The 23710-nt window shown below is 33.9% G+C and overlaps 1 protein-coding gene across 3 annotated transcripts in view; it reads right to left on the bottom strand.

The window, feature by feature from the left end:
• The window catches only part of Dach2 (dachshund family transcription factor 2), a 508482-nt gene that overhangs the window by 232237 nt on the left and 252535 nt on the right, over nucleotides 1-23710 (bottom strand). The gene's annotated exons all lie outside the window — the stretch shown is intronic.

The following is a 23710-nucleotide window of genomic DNA, read 5'->3' as shown; positions in this document are numbered from 1 at the left end:
TCATCTTCAAAATAAGGATATTATTGGCTTTCATCAATATATTATATTTTAGTGATAAAACTGGAAATGGGAAATTCAATGTGAAATGCTTTTAAAACAAGTATTTTATGAGTTGATTACAATGTGTACAATCATTTATGATAAAAATAGAGTATCATAAAGAATGTCAAAACTCAACAGAGGATATATAGATAAGTAAAGAAATGATCTGCAACAGAAAAATGATTCATCTTCATTTATTTTAAAGTTAATAAATAATATTTTGATAGTTTAATTGTAGGTAAAATATGGAAGAATTTGAATGCTTATTACAACGAAGAGTTTCAACTTCATAATTTAAATGATATGTAATAAAAAAGTTTTTTGTCCATGTAGGTTATATAATAAGGTTTGTGCATCTTACTACATATTTGGTCAATTGTAGCAAGGAAGGGAGAGAAAAGACAGATTTTTACAAAGGAAGAGTTGATAGCTGTTGGATGCAACATCTATCTTCCCTGTGCTTCCACATATGAAGTCAATGAAATGCTTACTTGTCACTTATCACACCTGTTTCCAAGAACTAGGTAGAGAAATTAAATGCAGTTTAAATCTAAACTGCATCTCCTGCTTGTGTAGCAATATACACAGTTACTGCTGTTGGAAGATTTCATATTATATCTTTAAGTGTGGGCATTTCACAGACAGCCTCATATTATTAAGATACTGCTGACTTTTATTGTCAGTGTGGCCACAGGACAAAGCTAATAATTACTAGCACCAGAAGCAGCTTGTGGTTTTATATTACATTGAGGTAAATTACACTGGAATTAGAGTGGATTACTTTTATCAAATGGGGAATAAGCTGTTAATTAACTCCCTGCTGTAGCAATCTTTTTCTGAGCTTGCAACTGTTATTAGGTCTAGATTAAACTGTTGAATTAATTTCCCACTTACTTACTATTTCAAGAGTTTTTAATTTACCTGGCAGCAGTTTTAATGGGAAATTGTATTAGTGAGCATAAATTGTTTTGGGGAAGGGTAAACAGTTTGTGATAATGTTTATTAAGTCGTTTTGTTTGAGCAAAAATATAATTGCAGTTTTAATTAGTGCATGGTTGTTGAAGTATTAGGTTTGAGATTACATTACAGCTTTCTGAGAAAACAATCACTCAGGTAATCTCAGCATTTATAACTGATAGCAAACAGAAAAGCTATGTCAATACAGCATTGACTTGACTATTGTGCCATATTTAAGGAGAGAAAATGGGAAATCACATAAGTGTTCCTCCATCAGTTATCTTAGGTTTGTTGACTATTTCTAAATATCACTGTCTGCTATGATCAGCATATTTTGGTACAATACTTATGGAAGATTGGTTGACACGGTTAAATGTCAAATGGTACAAATTCATTTAAAGTAATAAAAAGATGGAAAAATGAGAAGTTCTTGTTTACATAATATATTTAGTGACTATATATTTCCCGGCTATAATGTCAATCAACTATTTGTCATATGATATCAATAATAAATAAGCATATATCACACATAAAGGGCATATTACAGAGGTCAGTCAAAGGCTGTTGCAGAGGTAAGAGATGGCAGTGAGGAATCCAACTTGATGTTTCAATAAAATACAGCACTTATACAATGACTTAGAAAAAAATAATATAAAACAAGGAACTGCTAATATAACCATCTCAAAATGTATGACTAAATATGTATATATTCAGAAATATATACATGAAATATGTCCCCACACTCAGAGAAACATACTTGATTCATGCAGTATTAATATAGTGGATGTGTGTGCATTATATAACTTTAAATAAGCAGTTTATATACATATTAAGTATAAGAAATTTTTGTTAATAAGCTTCAACATTGATATTATCTACTGTTTTTCTGTAATATGAAAAGAATTTACTCTTTCCAATTTCCCTAATCCTTTTTTAGAACTATGAATACTCATAATAATCACAAAACACACATAAAAACAAGGAATACTAAAGGACATTCAAGATACACTGTAATTATTAAAGATGTCATGAATTGGAGGAGTTGGAGGGAGGAGTGGTGGGGTGGAAATGATGGAAATACAGTTCTCATTTATGAAAATTTCCAAAAATCTTTAAATTAAAAAAATCACCCTAAATTCTTTCTAACATAGCAACTGCCTTTTTAAAATAAACAATCACACTGACACAGATAAATGTGGGATGGCATATAAGAAGAAAAAATGGAAAATAAATTTGATAAATTAAGGAAAGTGTCTTGAAAATTCAACCATCCTGGCAGGGAGCAATACAATAAATATGATTACCTGGCCATGTTCATATGAGGGAAAGTAATAAAATAGCTTTTCCCAAATATTGAAACATAAAAAAATAAGGAAACACATATTAATGGGATGACTTGCATTCATAATATAAATCCATTTGTATGGCATCTTGAAAATATATTTTCAAACTATACTCACATGTTTTAATGACTAATATTAGATGTTGGCATACCTATATTCAGGGCCAGCCAGATAAACTGGGAAAACATTTCTTCTGGGTATATCTGTGAAGACGTTTTCAGAAGTGATTAGTATTAGGATTAGTTAAGAGGGACCATGCAATCCAGTGGTGGTCATTATCCAATCTGATGAGGGAACAGAGAGAGCAGAAAGTCAGGGCATAGTTGAACACCAGTCTTCTGCCTTCAGATACCCAAGCTCTTTTCGGATGTTTAGGCTTCTGGCCCTTTTGTTGTCAGGCTTCATCCACAATCTGTGTTACACTATCATCTCCTATTTTTCAGATCCTGGGAGTGAAACTGAATTGGTTCACTGGATTTCCTTGTTCTTCAGCCTGCAGATAGCCATACTTCTTTGAGACAATACTCGTAATACATTCCCTATAGTTCTTACCTATAGAAATTGTAATGACTGATTCTCTAGGAAAGCTTAACTAATGCAAATCTGTTATCAAATCTTATTTTCCCAGTAACTTTTAGCCAGAGACTGTTATCTTCAGATAATGGGTAAATCTTGTACAATAAAGTTAAGCAATTCATCCCAGTTCACTAAAGCAGACAGAATTGGTGGTTTTTCACTGGACATATGATGTCTCTGAACTTTTGTTTGCTATGTCACAAAGATGTAATAGAATTAAGTAACACATCAGGCATAAAGGACCTAGTACCATTTTGCCATATTTTCAGTACATGTTAACATATTTTAAATTAAAAAAAATGCCTATTAAAACTCCAGAAGAGGCAACAATTTTCTTTCAAGGGCATAAAGCAGAGGTAGTATCTCTTTCCCTATATTTTCCTATTGAGTGATTTCCTTGTGTACAAATCAGTAGAGTTGTTGGCTTCTATCACCATGTCCTTCTCTACTGCTGGAGTATGGCTTTCTGTTGAACACTGAAGCCACGTGGTACTTGTGAACACCCTGATTTCTAGACCCTTGATAATTCTATTATTCAGACAAGCAGGGGCTTCCTAAATTCATAGAAATAAATCCTTTAACATGCCGAATGCCTCACTTCTTAAAAATCCATTATCACTTAAGGTATTTTAGGAGACGGAGACAAAATAGCTACTACACAAATCACAGTTTCTGTATTGGTTGGAAAATCACTCTAGTCAAATCTAATTTAGATATCATAGATACTGGCATTAAAGTATATATTAAATTAGTAAACATATTGAGTTTAAAAACAGGAAATAAATGATGCTTCACACGCCATCAGCATTATTTTTCCTTGCATTGCATTAAAATCGAAAGGGATAGACATATTACGCACTGTCACTAGCACTGAAAAGTTTACAATGCACTTTTTAAAATGCTTATAAAAACATAAAAAACATTCCATTGAAGTTTATTCAATTAATTTTAGTTTCTAATTTACAAAGTTTTTTACTATTCAAACAAAGGGAAATGAGGATTAAAGAGTGTTTGAAGATGTAATGTGCTGACACCCAGCACAATTTTACAGCTTTTTTAATACTCAAGTAATTTTAAAAATAATAGGTTTAAAATGGTAAAAAACCAAAACTAACAGTTTTTGCTAAATTGCACTTTTATTACATAGATTCAATTACCGTTTTTCCTCTCAATGATACAAATTATGCTTTATGTTTTACCACAGTAATTTATAGGGTGATAGCAATAAAAAGACTTTCTCTCAATGGTGGCTGCTTGCCCAACTGGTAGCATTTTGAGCCACCAGTCATTTGCTGTTGTAAATACTGACAACATTAATTCCTAAAAACATGTACGAGCCTTGAAACTTATTTCTTACCTAAGGAAAGATGAATCTTTCTATAAAAGTCATTACTTTTACATTTGATATATACAAAACCCAAAGCTATAAATAATAAAATCTTTTAGCATGCATGTGATTTGAGATAGTATTGCAGGTTTTAGAATTATGCTTCAGTGAACATAAGATATATACTTCAGGTGTATGGATTTATTTCATGTTATTAACCACTTGAGATAGAAACAGTGGATGAATAATATTTTTGAGATAATTTAACATATTTCACAGATAAGGAAAAAAGTCTCTGATGCCCACAAAATCATATTTCCATCATTTTTATATGTTTCCATTCCATAATGAAGCTTACATCACTATCAAAGTAGTAACTGACAGAAAAACAAATAAATTCAAATTATAAGAGTAGTATAAACTACAATATTTCGCATCATTCAAAGTACATATAATTCACATTTTCACATACAACAAAGATATAACTAAAATATATTAGTTAGAGACTGTAAATGGCTTACCAGAAAATCAGAAATTATAGCCAATTACATAAAAATCCAATTCAGCCTTTTTATATGGCATCATGATGGCATCACAATGTAAGAAGACAAATATTGTCAACCTCTGAAAGTTACAATAGAAACTAATTTAATAGCTCCCTCTGGCCCAGCTCTCTCTCAATTTATAATTAACAAACACCTGTACCTAATTTTATAAAATACATGTTACTGCATGCTATATATATTTCTATAAAAATATGTAGTAGCACTCTCTATTTGATACAGTTTCTATTTTTAGTACATTACTGTGTAACAACTTCCTAATGAACTGAATTAAGCGTGTAATGCCTAAGAATAAGACAGAAATCACATTTCTAATGATAAAGAAAGAATAATTAATATAATGCAGTTTTATGGAGGACTGTTGCTTTTGTTGTATGCAGAGAGATAATGATGCTGATGCTGTTGCTGCTGCAGTTCTGACTGCTGCTGCTGTTGCTCATGATGATTTTTGCCATACACAGATAGCCTATGTGTGAGATCATTATTGAGTTATACTTCATAACAAAACAATTGTATTAAGTTCTCACTAACATATACAAAGTCTCTAAATACTACAAAATACAGTTGCATTCAAATATTTCTAAAGTAGCCTTAATAGAAAACAAAATACCATACACATATTTAGAGAACATTGTCTGTCTCCAGATGCAGTTCATCTGCACTCTCTCAGGTTGCACAGATTCTGAATTCAGTTTTCAGCACAATAAATGGATTTTTAAAAAATTATGGTGTTCAAAGCATTCTACAGAGTCACTGAGGTGTCTTCGTCAAAGTACTCATATGTATGTTGTGTTTATAACTATATATATGCATGAATCATTTTATTTGACAAACATTATTAGTGGTTTGTAACCAATAATTAGGAAAAGATATTATCTACCAGGGGAATTTAAGTGATCCAGAAATAGGAATTAGTTTTTTACCATATCTGGGCTTATATTAGTCTTATGAAATCAAAGATATCCAATTCATCTGATTTCTTGATTTCCTACTTAAACTCACTAAATGTAAATTTCCTACCTACTTATACATAGTAAATATCTAACCTGACTATTTATTATTATGTGAATTTTATCTTTAAATTGAATTCTGTTCCCAAACTGACTGCTGCTTGATCCTTGATTATATACCACACTGTGTAATAACTGACACTTGTATATACGTATATGCATATATACATACAGTTAATGAAGTGTATATTATAAAAACAATAAACATTGTTACTTTGGGAACATTTCTGTTTTCCTTTAGACTGAATTCTGTCACACAACTGCCATGTAGAAGCTGTGAATACCTATTATGAAAAATGAAGACTTAATAATCACTGGATTAGATTAGATTCACAATAGTTTTAAATTCTATGTGTGGGAAATCTTGGTATAGTTTCAATGAAACCGCTTTTTCAATCGAATTATAGTACATTTTATTCTACATGCAGCTATAGTCAAGCATATTGTGCATTTTCTTAGTATGAATTGCATTGTTACTTACAATTTTTAAAATAGCCAAAATTTCCGAGTAAAGCAATTCAAAGAGTGTTTCATTTCAATCTTTTCTTTTAAAAAGCCCATCCTTACCTCCCTCATTAATTGTGCTGCCTAGGGTGTTTTTCAATAATGTCACTGCTTAATACAGTGGAAAGAAACATACCATTAAATATGTTATAGTGCTTTATATTATGATGATAGGGAGAAAAAAAGGGGTACATGAAGTGCTAGTTTATATCTATTTTAGCTAAGGAAAGGGTAAAGATCAGTGGTTGGTCTTGTGCTTTCAATTTTTTTAGATGCAACTTAGCACTACAATTTCCTTTAGAGAAGTTTGTCTGAAATGAAGAAGACTGCTATGTAGTATATATCTCTTTGTTTTCGAGTCAGAAAGACATTGACTTGAAAGGTCTGCAATACTGAATAATGTGAAGTCATTTTTATACATGTTAAACAAAGAAACCATACTTATAGATCAATTTGGGCACATAAAGATTAGGTTGCTTTAGCAAGTAAAAAGGTGATTATATAATGTAATCTCTTAAATAAAATATGCTGGAAGTAATAAAACATTAAAAACTATAATGTATACAGTAAACATAGACAAAGAATTTCATAGGAAAAATCCTAACACATAAAGATTCTCCTAAAATTAAATTGATTGGGGTTGGATATTTAGCTCAGTGGCAGAGCACTTGCCTAGCAAGCACAAGGCCCTGGGTTCGATCCTCAGCTCAAAAAAAAATTAAATTGATTGGGTTCAGGAAACAATTGGAACAAGTTATGCTAGTTGAAAGATTCAAAGTTTCACAACCAGTAGAAAACACATGCATCATATTTCTACTGAGTACTGATTTTAACAATTCTCATAAGATATAAAAACAATAAAAGGATTGTATTTAACTCATCATAAAAATATATTAAAATACAAAAAAAGTCAACACAAAACATAAGTTAGCTATCTGCTGAAACAATAAAATTGTTTTGTTGTAGAAAAAAATGTATTTATAGCCACCTGTGTATAAGGCTTGGCATCTCATAGAATCCATCTATAATGTAACTTAAATGAGAGAAGTAAAGTTGTTACATGCAACATACTGATTAAAACTTGCCCCCCACCAATAATTAGCAATGTTAGAAACGCTTAAAGAGACACCATCACTCTTATGTCCTGTATAAATTTAGTAAATTCAATCAACTATTTCTACCCACTTTCCAAAGTTAGTCACAGAGTAATCAATACCACAGCGCAAAAAGCTGTGACCTATAACTCAGAATCAGCAAGATTCTATAAGAGTTAGATACACTGTAATATATCAATGATGCCTTAAATTCTAATAGTTTCAAGCTGCTTGAAACTCCTGGAGCAATCAAAAATAATCTGTCATGGGACCAAGGGCTATGAACATCATGTCATCGCCACTCTGGTATTAGATTTATTGGAGGGTAAAGCATGTCATTTATGCCTCAACTCACAGGAGAAAAAAGCAATCCTTATGAAGTTAATCTAATAATAGACTGGAAAGCAATGATTACCGTTTCATGTACACTAGCTATTTGTAGCAGTGGTTGGCCTAATTCTGCCGGCCGCGCTTGTCAGAGCTTTGGGATTAACAAGTGTTTAGCTGAAAATCTATTGAGAAACATCAAGAAATGGTTTAATGAGGAACAAATCTTTCATTTATTGCTACTAAGGGGACACTGAAACCACAGTTCCCTCCTTCTCCTATTCCGTTTCATTTTCAGAGCTTGTTGTAAGTCATATTTCCTACATAAAACATAACTTTAGGCATTGAATTTAGCAACTGCATAATAACTATACAATTTTCTATATTATTCTCAGGAGTTTCTACCACAGTGATCTAAGTTTTGTTGGTTTCAGGACCCAAATATCAGATGAAGGTATTCACCACTGACCATCTTGTCAATCATTTTATTTCTTTATATCTCCAATAAAGTAATGGTACACAGCTATAATCACAGACTGACCTTCACTCATAGAAACATCTGGGAAGAATGATTTTTACTTCCTGTACAATCAACAATATTTCACTGGTACATGATATAAGTACATCATAATATTGAAGAACATGAAGAAGAAAATTAAAGGACTGTTTCTGGACTTATCAATCAATAGAATTTTTATTGATAATTTAAACTGAAAAATGATCAATTATTCTACACAATAATTAATTGTATCTCCCTGGATACAACTGGGGAAGGAGGGGTGTCCTTCAGAACTCCCGAAGGCTCAGGGATAATTGTAGAAGAAAGAGTGGATAGAGTGTAAGAGACAGACAACAGATGGCTGCCCGGACACAGTGCCTTCTAGACACTGTAGGGCAGTTGCACATATGAACACACAGCAGTTATGATAGCATGAACAAGATCTGTCTGAGCCTATGCTAGACCAAATTCCAGCACAGAGACAGGAGTTGGGAACACAAACCAACCACAAGCCGTGGAGCTTATTGGTAATTGTTAGCTTCTAGGAGAAGGAGAGACCATTTTCTCTAAGAGTATAGCCATTGTATGTAAACCAGTCTTCAGTGGATGATCACACACAGTACAAATTTGTCTCGATAGATTTTAAAAAAGAAAGGCCGTTTGGGGGGACCACAGGCAGGGGGATTGGGATCCATCCCTGGTGCATGAGCAGGCTTTTTTGAGCCCAGTGCCTATGGTGGGGCACCATACACTGACTCGGATCAGGGGGTGGGACTTGGACCTGCCTCAACTGAATGTACCAGGCTCTGCTGACTCCCCATGGGAGACCTTGATTGGAGAGATAGGAATAGGGAGTGGGTTGTGGGGAAAGTCTGGGGGCAGCAAGAGGGAGGAGGGGGGAATCTGTGGTATGTAAAATAAATAGAAAATTTCTTAATAATAAAAAAGAAAGAACTACATTAAAAAAAGAAAGGCGCAAGCCAGGCATAGTGGCACATGCCTTCAATCCCCACACCTGAGAGGCAGAGGCAAGTGGATCTCTGAGTTTGAGGTCAACCTATCTTACATAGTGAGTTCCAGGACAGACAGACCTACACAGTGAGACCTTGTCTCAAGAACAACAAAAGACACAATGTTGGGTAGGTACAGAAGGGGAATGGATATGGGAAGAGTGGAAGGAAGGAGTGAATATGATGAAAACACACTGTTCAACATTCCCAAACAATATATATGTATATATAGTAAATCTATATTTGATATAACAAAAATAAAAATAAAATATTTTTACAAATAACTAATTGAATTAAAAATTATTTGCATATTAATATGTTTAATTACTTTCAGAGTTTTCTTTTTAAACTTAATTTCTGTGAATAATATCTGTGGTCAAAGAATACATTAAGCAAATATAGCTATTAACCCAGGAGTACTTATGTTTAATAAATTACTAGAGTCTTGCAACTAATGTAAATCATCTTCAGCCATCAGTTCTCTTAAAAATTGTTTTGAATATATATGTGTATATATATGTATATATATACTCAAAAATGAATGTTTTGACAAATAATACTAAGAATTTTTAATACTTAAATAATATCTTCATAGATCATACAATTTTGAATTTCGAGGCAATATCAACTAGAATCTGATGATCCCAACCATCAAGGCAAATATCATAACAATTAACTTTTATAAATATACACATTTAAGAACCAGGAAAAAAGAATCTCATATTTGTTGGTAGATAATAATTTAACATGGATTTTTTTCTATGTGTCAAGCTAAAGAAATGCATACTGATATCTGATATGTAAACTACATTATGGCTCATACACTTTTTTAACTATAATTTAATTTTGCCATATTAGACTATAAAGCAGAAAATATATAATTTATTTTTCATTATCTTTTTAAAAATATCAGGAAATCTATGTAGTGCAAATTTTCACAAAATTTATCATAAAACTAGAAATATTCACACACATACACACACACAGACATTCTAAATTTTAGTACTTTTTTGAAGTTCAATTTGTCAGCTACTACTGGAACATTTGTGTACTGAATAAACAAAATGAGGTACGTAATTGAAATTAACACAAATTCTTTGTGAACTACTTTAAGACTCTTGGCCTAACTACTTTGTCTCATTCAAATGACAACTAAAAGATGTTACCATGCATATAAAGATTCTAATGTACTCCTTAAATGTATATAAGCATATGTTACAAACATAAACACAAAAATGTATTCCATAGTATTTCAAACTTTGAGAAAGATTGGTTCAATGTATCAGTAGTAGCAGCAAATAAAGATCCCTCATCTTTTTAATAACAATAAAAATTACTTTGTTAGTAAATAAAAAAAATCTAGTCTTGGTGTTCAATCAACTGTATGAAAACACTTGGAGGTCTTATTCACAAATAAACAAAGACTAACTAATACAAACAGGAAATTATGAAACACTTAAGAATATCCATTTAACCAAAGTTATGTTCCATTTTATAGAGTCTAGGTATCTAAACTTCTCTTAAGACAAATGCAAACTTTTACTACATTTGATCTTTTTTAACTTTTATTTCCTATTGTGAATCAATTTTATATCACAGGGACTGCTTTGTACCAACTAGAAATATGTACCATCACAAATTTGAGATGCTTCTTAAAAGGATTACAATTTCAAAATATTTCAGTACTACTTTCAAGATATTGATGCTGTTAAACACATTTTACATAATTAAACATTAAAATATGTGTTTCCAAATGGATTTTTAAACATCTTTAATGATATTTATTCCTCCTCCCTCCCGCCCTGTTCCTCTGTATTTCCCTCCCTAATGAAGATATGCCTCTTTCAATGATAATATTACCCCCAGGAGACATAGACTATCTAACAAAATCCCAAGTAACCGAGAATGAGAAACAGCCCTTGAAGGCATTGGTAGTGGAAGTTCAAGAGGCCCCCAAACAATAGTGGATATTGTTTTTGCCCTTGGTTGTCCCTCAAAACTTGAAGGTAAAATCCTATTGTTGAAGACACAGCATATTTTGGGAAAAGGACTTGGAAGAATTATGCTGGAACTAATCTAGAACTTTTTAGGAGGATTAGTTCTCATAGTATCTGAAGATGTTATTGAAGTTGCCAGTGGAGAAAAACAATCAATAGTCCTGTTCTTCTGTAAAGCCTATAAACCAGAATAAAGATCAGCCTGGAAATATAAATATATATATGGAAATCTGTTAAGAAAAGAAGAAATCACACCATTACTAGTGATTGGACTGGGAGGTATCTTGAGGACATAAGAGATGCAAACCTTTGGACATTACATCTTACCTGGTAAGGAAAGGTCAATGAAGCATTTGGAAGTGTTAATTCCTCCTCTCATTAATGCTTAGTAATTCTGCCCATACATGCAGGAAGCTGCTCTTCTTGTTACTCTCTGCACACAGTGCTTGGTAAAGGGAAATTAACTTGACCTCAGCTTTTGCAGAACAGGTGACTTGATTACACTGAAATCAGGCAGAAAATGTCCTCTTCTGGCCACTCAAGTGAATCAGTAAAATTATGGAGTGGCAAAACTATGCCTTTAACCATCAGAAATACCACTTCCTGTAAGTCAAGCTTTCATTTAATGTGAAATTAGTTTGTTTTATTATCTTTCACATGATGTTTATTTGAGCTAATCTACTTAGGGTATATGAATTAGTGGATGTATTTAGATAGTTTCAGATAGTCAAGCTGAATTTTTACTAGTCTTTAAATATTTTATTTGTCATTATTTTTTGAAAGCTTCATCATACCTCAATTCTGAATTTACATAATTTATATCACTCCCCCCCAACTCTTTCCATACCCACCAACTTTCTCTCAAATTCATTACCTATAATTTAATAATTTTGTGTGTTTATAAATAAAAGCTGCTGAGTCCAATCAGTGTTTCTCATATATATGTATATGTATGTGTGTGTGTGTGTGTGATTTTTAGGTCTGACCACATAAGATTGGGTGTAGCTGGGGTTTTCTCCAGTCCAGCCTGGGCCGCGACCACCCAGATGCAAATAAACACACAGATGCTTATATTACTTAAAACTGTATGGCCCAATGGCTCAGGCTTCTTGTTAGCTAGATCTTTTATCTTCAATTAACACACTTCTATAAATCTATACTTTGTCACGTGGCTTGTGACTTACCAGTATCTTTACATCTTGCTTCTAATGGAGGTGGCTAGCAGTGTCTCCTGACTCAGCCTTCCCATTCCCAGAATTCTCTCTGCTTGTCCTGCCTATACTATGCTTCCTACCTTATTTATCAACCAAATCAGAGCAACACATTCACAGCATATAGAGCGATATCCACAATTGTGTAATCTATCATGGGGCTTGTCCTTGGAGCAACTGGCTTTCTCTTTCTCAACAGCCTTTAATTATCTGTAGCTCTTTATGTATGGGTAGGGCTCTGTGTGGTTTATATATGTATATAAAATCTACTAAAACCACACTAATTGTGCATTTTAAAGAAACTACTATGTATCCTTCAAAATTGCATATAGATAGATAGATAGATAGATAGATAGATAGATAGATAGATAGAGCTTCATTCTGAGTGTCTGGGTGGGAGTCTATACATTACAGCAATTTCTTCTAAATCTTGGTTGAAAAATGCTGTCATACAAACATATATTGAGCAAAGCAACACAACAAATGTCAATGGTGAAGTGAAGTGACAAAAAGAATAATTACTATTTACAAGTCTGCATTTTAATACACAAAGGACTTTTGAAAATATATTCGCCAGATGGTGATGGCACACGCCTTTAATCCCAGCACTCGGGAGGCAGAGGCAGGCGGATCTTTATGAGTTTGAAGCTAGCCTGGTCTACAGAGTGAGATCCAGGAAAGCCACAAAGCTACACAGAGAAAACATGTCTCAAAAAAGCATATATATATATATATGTGTGTGTGTGTGTGTGTGTGTGTGTGTGTGTGTGTGTGTGTTTGTGTGTGTGTGTGTGTATGTGTATATGTTTATGTTTATATTTATATAGTCAAGATAGTCCCTTGTTAATGAAATTAGAATTTTACCTAAGGAAATGAACATTGTACATATTTAGTAATTTTATTGCATATATATGTAGCATATGCTGTGTTATGCCATGTAGATATGTATTATATATGCTACATAGATATATATTATATATCTCTCATTTTGACCCTATGCTTTACTTAATAGAGAACTGGTAAATATTAATTGGGTTGGAACATGTGAGGTTTTGGCATTATTCTAACTTCTTAGTAAAAGTACATATATTCTGGCTCAAAGGCACACATTTTTCTGAACTCTCAGGTCCAATGGTTCCAGGCAAACAATACTAGAAAGGGATAATCACACAAGGATAAATTCCAGCAGGACTAATCATTAAAGAAATTAGAATGTGGCATTTTTCTATGAATTTATAAACTGTAAAGAGAAGTTCAAACACATTTCCCCCAATTATCCAGAATTTGCAAAGTAGGCATTAAGGAGAACTGAGATGCAAGAAGATCTGTTCACCAGACTAAACACTGAATATTAGCAGACTTAGGCTAATTCCCTGGTGTAATTTAGCAATTAAAATGTATAGCTAGTCCAAATACTCATAAATTATTACCATATTAATTGAGACATTTATGGAATAAATTCTTATGCAAATAGTTAAAAAGACAAGTATTATTAATTTCTATGCCAATGACCACTATATCAGCCCATTTAAAGAAATTATGTATTCACAAACAATTTCATGCATGTATGCAATGTGTATTTTAATAATTATCACACAATTTTTACTCACAGTTAACAAAATAATTCACTCATTTTTAAATGGGGATGTTAGATACATGATCAAGAAAAATATATAAGTTAGCAAACTGCAAAATTTACTTTGCCCAATTTTAATAAGATGAAGTAGAAATAGTCTTTCATTATATGACCTATGAAATGTCTGATTAAATTCCTTTCTTTCACAATTCACATTTTAGTCAGCTTTTGTTCATCATTCAAAAAATTATTATGTAATACATTTATCTCTCTTTTTCATAATAAATGTCTCATTTTTAATTTAAATTGTAGACAACTAAAAGAAAAATTATGGATAAACTTTCTCAGAACAAACTGAGAGTGGGAAGAAATCCATTTACAAAATAAGAAAACTCTAAATCACTTTAAAACCTTGACTTTAGTTACACTGTAAAGATAAAATGATGATCATGTTAAACTCTAGATTTTCTGTGTTATAGAGTGAAGGGTGATTGAATTGTCAAGATAAATCTCATACTCTATTCATGCTTCAGGGACATTCTACTCCTTCTTCTACCTTACATGTGTAATGAAGAAGCAAACAAGCAGAAAAAAAGACAAAGTAAGACAGAAGATTGAGGGACAAAATGTCCTACACATTTATAAATCTATCTCTATAAACAAACACATTTTTTAAAATGTATGTGTGTGTGCCTGCATGAATTTATGTGCCCTGAGTATGCAAAGTTACATACAGATGCCAAAAGAGGCTGTTGGTTCCCAGGAAATATGAAATACATGCAGTTGTGGGCCATGCAATGTGGGTATAGTACATGCAATTTTTAGCAATCCAGTGTAGGTATATTAAAGGCAGTTGTGAACCACTCAATGTGGGTATGGGAAACTAAACCCAGGTCATTAACAAGAGTTTCAAGTGCTTTTAAATATGTCTCTATTCCCAAAACTTTAAATTGAAAAAATGGTGCAATAATGGGTTGGTGATGAAGAATACTTATAAAAACATAAATAAATTTTTCAAATATTGATTTTCTATGAGTTCTCTGCAAATCATTTTTGGGATAATAGTACAAGTTCTGTTGCCATCTCATAATATAAAATCTACACATATGTAACATGAGTTTCCAACCAATCTAACTCTGCAGAAGTCAAAGTCTCTTCTATGACTCAGGGAAGTTTTTTAATTTGCATCCTCTGGAAAATCACAAAAGAAGTAGTATACTTCCAATATAGAATGGCAAAGAATAAACATTGTCAATTCAAAGGGAGGGATGGGGTCTTCAAGGAATTCTGAATTTCCATATCTAGAAATATGCAGACAGATTATGGATCAAGTAGGCCTCAAAAATCTTGGGTAGCCTTGCCCTTTCAATTCTGCTGCCTGCAGCATCTATAACATCTCTCTTCAGCTGATTCTATTTAGTGCCTATAGTTTTCTTCAGTATGTATCCATTGTTCCTGGAATTTAACATCCTGTACTCTGCATTGCAACTCCAGCTTCATCATCACAGTATCACACAATGGCCTCTCTGGGCCTAAGTACAGGGACTCTTATCATCCATGAATTGTTGACCTCACACAGGTTTCTAGAACCATGACTTTGTGACCATGTAAAACTACACAGATAATGCTTCCAAGTTCTGCTGCCAGCTTAATGTGGTGAAACGATTTTGGTGATTTCAGTGTGCCTTGGTATCTAAGTGTGAATAATGCATCCTTTGCAGTTGTTATCCTACTGGGAACCCTTTCAATGGCATTCTCAATTTTTGCTCTATCCTTGCAAATGAATTTGCATTTTGACAAGTTTAATCTCCTGGTGGGTAGAGTCTTGCCATCAAGGCATTGTCCTATTGTTCCAATAAAGTGTATGAGGGTTCTTCTTCAACATGTTAATCTTTTAGGCTGGGCAGTGGTAGTGCATGCCTTTAATCCCAGCACTCAGGAAGCAGAGCCAGGTGTATCTCTGTGAGTTCAAGGCCAGCATACTCTACAGAGCGAGATCCAGGACAGGCACCAAAACTACACAGAGAAACCCTGTCTCAAACTGCCCCCACCCCCCAAAAAGAAACCCAACATGGTAATCTTTTTAACATTTACTTTTGGTGTTTCTTCAGCTATCTTATCTTCACTTTAAACTTAGCCATGTGCCTTTCCTCTTTAAACTGTACATTTCACAATTTTTGCTTTCTCTTGCAGTAGATCTTACTGGCTGATAGTAATAAGTAATAATTATGCCACTATCTGACTCTTTTGTACTATGTATCCTTTGTCTTCTGAGTCAAGATTCATGTAGCTTAGGGTGGCACTGAACTTATTATTTGACCAAGGGCACTAAGCAAACTTTGACAACAAAGTAGCCTATTACATTTGAACTCAGTTTCATTCAATATTTAAGAACATAGAATTCAGCCAGATTCTTTTATAGAATGTAGCACAAATGGCCTCTAGTACAATTCTCAATACAATCTCTATTCCACTCTGAAACCATGATCCCAATATTCACTGCCTGCAATTTCCTTGTGGTTCTGGCCTCCTGGGCTATAAAAGTGGCCTGTTAAGCACTGCCTATAGTGATATATGGCTTCTCCAGTTCACATTACAAATTCTTTCAAAAAGAGATTTAGAAGGCCTGATCTATATGGTTAGGGTTATCACAACGATGATCCCACTTCTTAGAATCAAGTTTCTGTAACAGTTACTTTTCATGTCCCTGTGACAAAATACTAGGCAGAAACAATTTATGGTCAAATTTGCTTTCTTTGCTTTTGTTAAGTTTTGTTAAGAACCCAGGACAAAGACCTGAGATGCCTAATTAACATATCAAAGCTGGACCTGGATCCAGGTTCTCCCAGCATCCCTCAGTCCCTACCTATTACAGGATATGGCAGGCATTCCCTGCCCTCCACACTAAACTCTGCAGCCCAGGGGCTGGGCTTCCCTTCCCCCACAGTCTCTTCCCTATATCTTCCAGCCATTTTGGTTGCTTGCTCTCTTTGGTCGCCTCCTGGTTGCTGCACCTGATTCCCCTCTCTCTATTCTCCCTTCCTCTTCCCCCCTCCTGGCATAGCCCACCTCAATCTGGTCATGTCCACTCTGGACTCTCCCAGATATCTCTGCCTCTGGCTATGCTTTCCCATATATCTATAATAAACTTTCACCTCCACCATACCTAGTACTTTCTTTTCCTTTTTATTTCTGTTTTCATTCAGTTTTAAAGTCTGAAGGTAATATCCATCTTGGCAGAAAGAACATGAGCTATGGTCTACATAGTCAGATATTGGAAAATGATGACTGCTAAGGCTCAGCTGTCTGCCTACTTTAATTCAGTTTGGGGTACTAGCTTATGGGTACCACACACTGTAGCTGGAGAGTTTCTCTCCAGCTCCAACCATAGTAGCTCAAACCCACAGGCTGTTGCTAACTTGAGAAAAACAACTAGGAAGCTTTTTTTATTAGCTCCATTTTAGAGTATTCTTTCTTAAGTTTTAGGTGAAAACTCTTGCCCCAGGTTGGGTGCCATTTGTAGCTAGACAGTTTCTTTCCAGCTCCCAACAAGCCCTGGCAGTCCCACAGCCCACTTACAAAATAAACACACAGACTCTTTTATTATTTAAACTATTTGGACTAATGGTTCAGGCTTTTAGCTATCTAGTTCTTACATCTTAAATTAAACCATTTCTATACACCTATACCTTGCCACATGGCTTGTGGCTTACCAGTATCTTACATGGTGGTACTCCTGGCCATGGCTGGCAGCATCTCTCTCCTCAGCCTTCCACCCCCCCAGAATTCTTCTCCTCCTTGTCCAGTCTATACTTCCTGCCTGGCTATTGGCCAATCAGCTTTATTTATCAATCAATCATCTGTAGCACTTCCCTTTTCAAGGTATGTCTTTCCTCTTTAGTTCACCTTTCTGAAAACATCCTTACACATAGGAAGATGTATGTAGGATCCAGTTGAGTTGATCATGAAAATTAACTATCATATTATTTTTTATTAAATAGAGCCTCAACTAAGTTTAATATTATTAGTCTCTTTCCTTTTATATAAACTTTTAAATTAAAATCTTCCATTTACCACATTAGGTGTCCAAATATTAGGCCCAGGAAATCTTTTATCTCTGTCTATTAAAGAAACACTTCACAATTAACTAAATTCTACTACCTTTTATGATACCTTAGTTGATTACATACTATTTTATGCACATTTGTATTTAATAATAATATATTCAATGCTTTTTATAGGAATTATGTTAGGAAATGGGACCTAGAGCTGGGAAGAATTCAGACATGTACCACAATAAGCACATTAAGGAGGAAAAAATTAAAAGAAACTATCACTGCAGTGTAGAAAACTACCAAATAACATGCATTTTCCTCTAAATTCAAAATTCAATATAATAAAAAAACCGAAAGCTTGTTACTGCTTTAGTGAACACTAATTTTAAAGCAAGAGGAAATCTGCTTTGCACATCAATGTTTCTGATTTATAGGTTTAACCAAACACTATAATCATTATATTAGCACCCACAGTTTTGCAACACACAGCTTTTTCACAGGTAAGCATTTGGTCATGAATATTTCAGTCCCTCAGCTCATAAGGACAAAAAGTGAGAAATGATATTCATTATTAGATGGAAACTTTGTTTAGTCTTAACAATCCTGGATGCCAAACAGGCATCCCATCAGCATTTATAAACATATGGACTATTATTTCTCGAGCACAGTAGTTCCCGCTAATTTATTGCATTTTTATGTAGTGAAGACCCACATCTTTTCAGAGCCTGTCAAAAGAAGGAACAAAATATAGCTAACATTACACTAAAAACTAAAACATAAAGCAAATATTTATATAATTTGGAGTTTATAATATTGAGACAAAGTGAATCAGCTTTACACTAATAAATAACTCACTCTTGCTATGTTCCAACTGACAAATAGTTATTAGTCCAGCTATTTACTTTTCAGATCAGCCATTACAATTTGAATAGTTACTAGAAAATATGAGTTTCCTAAATGTGACCATATAAGAGATCAAGACACATGTCATTATTCTCCATAACTGACAATTGGGCTACTTGTCAATACATACAAATGTTGTTAAAAAGACAAATCTGAATGTGATAATGCCTCTCATATGGGTTATATGAAAAATATTTTATTGTCATCATAGTTGTACTTTCTGTCAACAGATTCCTTAATACTTGATGTGTTATTTAGGGATATTCCTGGCATTTTATTTCTGATCATTTGCCAATTACAGACAGGTCACTATACGTATTTGCAGAACACTCATGATTTTCTTCAAAAATATAAAGAGGCCAATCAAGAAGTATTTAAAAACTACTTAAAAATGACATTTATCAACTAATCCATAGCAGAAAATGAAGATTCAGATGAATTTTTCACAATCCTCAGGAAAATAAATGAAATGGTGGACCATTGAGATGGCTCAGTAGGGAAAGGTTGAGGCCAAGCCTGAATACTTGACAGTGATCCCTGGATAAGACAGGAGGGAATGAGGGAACTGACTCCCACAATATGTCTTCTGACTTCCACATACATGTCTTGGCATGAGCAATTCCTCCAGCATACTTATACCTACACACATAAAAGTAAATGTAATTTTTCATGAAATAATACTGTATTCAAATATAGATATTCAAAGATATACTCTGTTTGGTTTGTTTGCCCTAACCATAGAATTTATTAGAAACATTTTCAGGAAGAGAAAAATAAACTGTGGTGATATTGTGTCCCCAATATGTTGTGCACCCTAATAAACTTATCTGGCATCAGAGTAAAGAACAGCCACTAGATAGAAATAGAGGCCAGAAAATGGTGACACACACCTTTAATCCCAGCACTTGAGATCTCATGTCTTGCTTTGGAAAGACATATGCCTTTAATCCCATGAAGTGATGGCAGGAAGCAGAAAGGTATATAAGTTGTGAGAAAACAGGAACTAGAGTCTTTTTAAGCTTTTAGGCTTTTGAGCAGCAGTTCAGCTGAGATCCATTTGGATAAGGACTCAGAGGCTTCCAGTTTGAGGAAACAAGATCAGTTGAGAAGTTGGCAAGGTGAGGTTGGTTGTGGCTTGTTCTGTTTCTCAGATCTTTCAGCGTTCACCCCAATACCTGGCTCTGGGTTTGTTCTTATTAATAAGACCTTTTTTAAGTTTCGTGCTACAATAAACTGCCTTATAGTCATGATTTTATAATTATTCACAATTTGATAAATTACTCACACATTTCCTAAACTTATGAAATCAAATAAAAACAGATTTATTATGAAATGAGTCAACTGTCATCAAGTATTTGTACCATGGATATATTACTTTAAGCCAGACTTAACAAGTATATAGTAATAGCAATAATAATGGCTGTACTTTTCTAAGTAGTACAACATGCTATTTATAGGAATACTCCCATTTATCATTTACAAAAAATCTAGGAAACTAATTTTTGTCATTTTCATATCACATATAAGCAACGTCATGAAATTAATATGTTCAGAATTATTTACTTAGTTGTAAAACCATTTATCTCTCTCACACACAATGGTACTCACTCACTTGTCAATATAAAAGTCTTTGTTGTGATTAAGGAACATTTAACATGCAATCAGAAGTCACATATGGATTTTGATTCCATTTCATCATGAATTCTAGAAACTTACATTTACATCTAGGTCTCTGGTTTTTATTCAGCCAAATGTTGAGATAAATGACCTATAAAAATTTCATTGGAAGTATCACCAAAGTTATTTAAAATCTCTAAAGTGTTATGCACATTTAAGAACATACATGTCACAACCAATAGAAAGATAGCAATCTCAGCTGCCAGGCCATAGTCCTTGGGTTCCAATTAGCTTGTTTCAGCTGTCTCTGTGTTTTTTCCCATCATGATCTTGACCCCTCTTGCTCCTCTCTTCAATTGGACTCCAGGAGCTCTACCCAGTGCTTGGCTGTGGGTCTCTGCATCAGCTTCCATAAGTCACTAAATGTAGGTTCTATGATAACAATTAGGGTAGTCCCCAATCTGACTACAGGGGAAGGCCAGTTCAGACATTCTCTCCACCAGTACAGGAGTCTTAGCTGGAGACATCTTGTGGATTCCAGCATGGGACCAAACTAGGCCCTCTGAATGTGAGTGAAAATTGTGCTTCTTGATCTGTTCATGGGGCCCCTGGCAATGGGACCAGGACTTACCCTAGGTACATGTACTCGTTTTTTAGAGCCCCTTCCCTACAATAGGATGCCTTACTCATTCCTTGATTTAGGGAGGAGGGGCTTGGTCCTACCACAACTTGATATGCCAGCCTGTGTTGCTACCAAGGGAGGCCTTTCCCTCTCCGAGGAGTGGATGGGATTTGGGGGAGCAGGAGAAGAAGAGAGAAGGGGAACAGTGGTTGGTAAGCAAAATAAAGAAAAATTCTTTAAAAAAATAAAAAGAAAGACAACAGTCTCAAGCTAAATAATGAAAGTGGAATGTTGATGCTCTCAAAGTGATGGGGGAATGTCTTTCAGTATGCTGTGAAAATATGTTGCTCTGATTGGTTGATAAATAAAGTTGTTTGGCCAATGGTGAGGTAGAAGAGGGTGAGGAGGGACATTCTAACTAGAAAGGAGGAAGTTGAAAGGCAGAACAAAAGAGATGCTGCCAGATGCTACCATGAAAAGCAAGATGTAAAGGTAACAGTAAGCCAGAAGCCATGTTGCAAAGTACAAATTTATAGAAATGGGCTAATTTAAGATGTAAGATCTAGCTAGCGAGAAGCCTGAGCCAATAGGCCATACAATTTGGAATTAATATAAGCTTCTGTGTGTTCATTTGGGTCTGAGCAGCTGCAGGAGGCAAGGACGCAGGAGCTGGGTATGCACAGGAAAACTTTCAGTTACATCAAAGTATATTTCTAGAGCCTATTATCACACAGAGGGTCCTGGCTAATCTTATCCACAAAAAAAAAAAAAAAAAGACATGAAATTTTGGAAAGATACTTGTAGAGATGGGGAGGGAGAGGTAGGGGGTAGGAAAAAGATTAGAGAGGCTGAGAGTAAACAATAAGTTGTGTACATGTATGAAATTGTCAAATAATAAATTTAATTATGGTTGTTTATAAAATTCAGATATATAAAAGATAATATCAAATGAAACACATGATGAGTAAAGAGTTACAGCTTCTGGAAATTATTTCAACAACTTCACTGACTACACTATGCCCTTAAAGTACTCAACATTATGTCTTTGGTAAATTTATTAACCCTCTAAAACCTTCAGAGATTTCTGTCTTGTAATTAGCCATTTTATCTTAAGCATAATGCTCTCTTTTATTGGATCTTCAAAATCAGCTCAAATCTATCATCATATTGGGAGACTATAGTCATTTAGTGAGTCACAGTATAAAAAGAACATATTGGAAACCTACAATTATGCAACAGTATTTTAAGAGTTCAAGCCAAGGGAGGTATTTGGACTATGAGTAGAATACTATATATTATAAAATTTGTGTGAAGTTGTGGGATTGTTCACTTTGACTCTCTATGCCTCTCATATTGGGTTGTGATAGTATAGAAAAAAAAAGCAAGCAAAAAAAATTCTGAAGGACATTCCCAAAATCCGGAACTTTCAAGATCCCAGTATTTTGAACAAAAGAATTTGCATTTCCATATAAATTACCCATTCTCAAATATTCAGTTCAAATGGTAAAAGAGAAAAGACAAAACTTGGTAATGAAATGAGAAGCTGTAAAATACCCATGTTGTCATAAATGGAGCATTAAAGCTGATTCTGGTGAGGTTTCTAGGAATATCATCTAGGTTATATAAGTGGTCATGACTAAAATTGAGGGAGTAGTGTGAATAGTAAAGAAAACTCTGCTGAGCTGTACAAATGAAATTAAACTAAAGATGACCTTTGTTATGAAATGGCAAAGTACTTTAATGATATATTTGCATGTCCAAGGCCCTGTGGAAGGCAGCAATTGAAAGAGAAGGCCTAAAATTACTGGCAGAAGAAATTTTAAGTGACAAATAATTCAAGTCACTGTAGGACATGATTACCCATATATGCTGACATGTGAGAAGAAAAATTAATTTATATATAAAATTTATAATTGAAGGGGTTAAAAACAAATGGAGATCATAAGGTATATATCTTTGAATATTGTATCTTGTCTTGAAACCCTTTCTGCATCTGCACCATGTTAAACAAGAAATGTTCCTATTGTATTTCCACACACTTCTCCCAACATGATATTCTGCCTCAGCACTCATTGGTCCACAAACAGTTATGCAAAAGAATTATGAGTTGAAATCTCTGAAACCATGAGTCAAAATATACTCTTCTTCCACTTTTTGTCCTCTTGTGTATTTTTGTCATAACAACAGAAAAATACCCTCTGTCTTTCTCAAATTATCATATATAGGCAATCACTCACAATTTCAAATTTTCATCTAATTTAAAATGTTATTATAAATTTATTTTTCACATATTATGAAAACCTTACCCTCTTTTCTTACCCTGACTTAAGTTTAATACTCAGAACTATTCTACTTAGTCAATTTCAATTGCATTTATTATAGTTGTTTTTAGATAACTTTATAGAGCTCCATCTCAGGCACTGGGTTTTCTTTCATTTAAATTCTTCTCTGTTAGTCCTTGAGTTGTATGAGTAGTA

Source organism: Onychomys torridus, chromosome X (genome assembly GCF_903995425.1).
Source record: "Onychomys torridus chromosome X, mOncTor1.1, whole genome shotgun sequence".
Lineage (NCBI taxonomy): Eukaryota > Metazoa > Chordata > Mammalia > Rodentia > Cricetidae > Onychomys > Onychomys torridus.
This window is presented reverse-complemented; position numbering and strand designations above follow the sequence as displayed.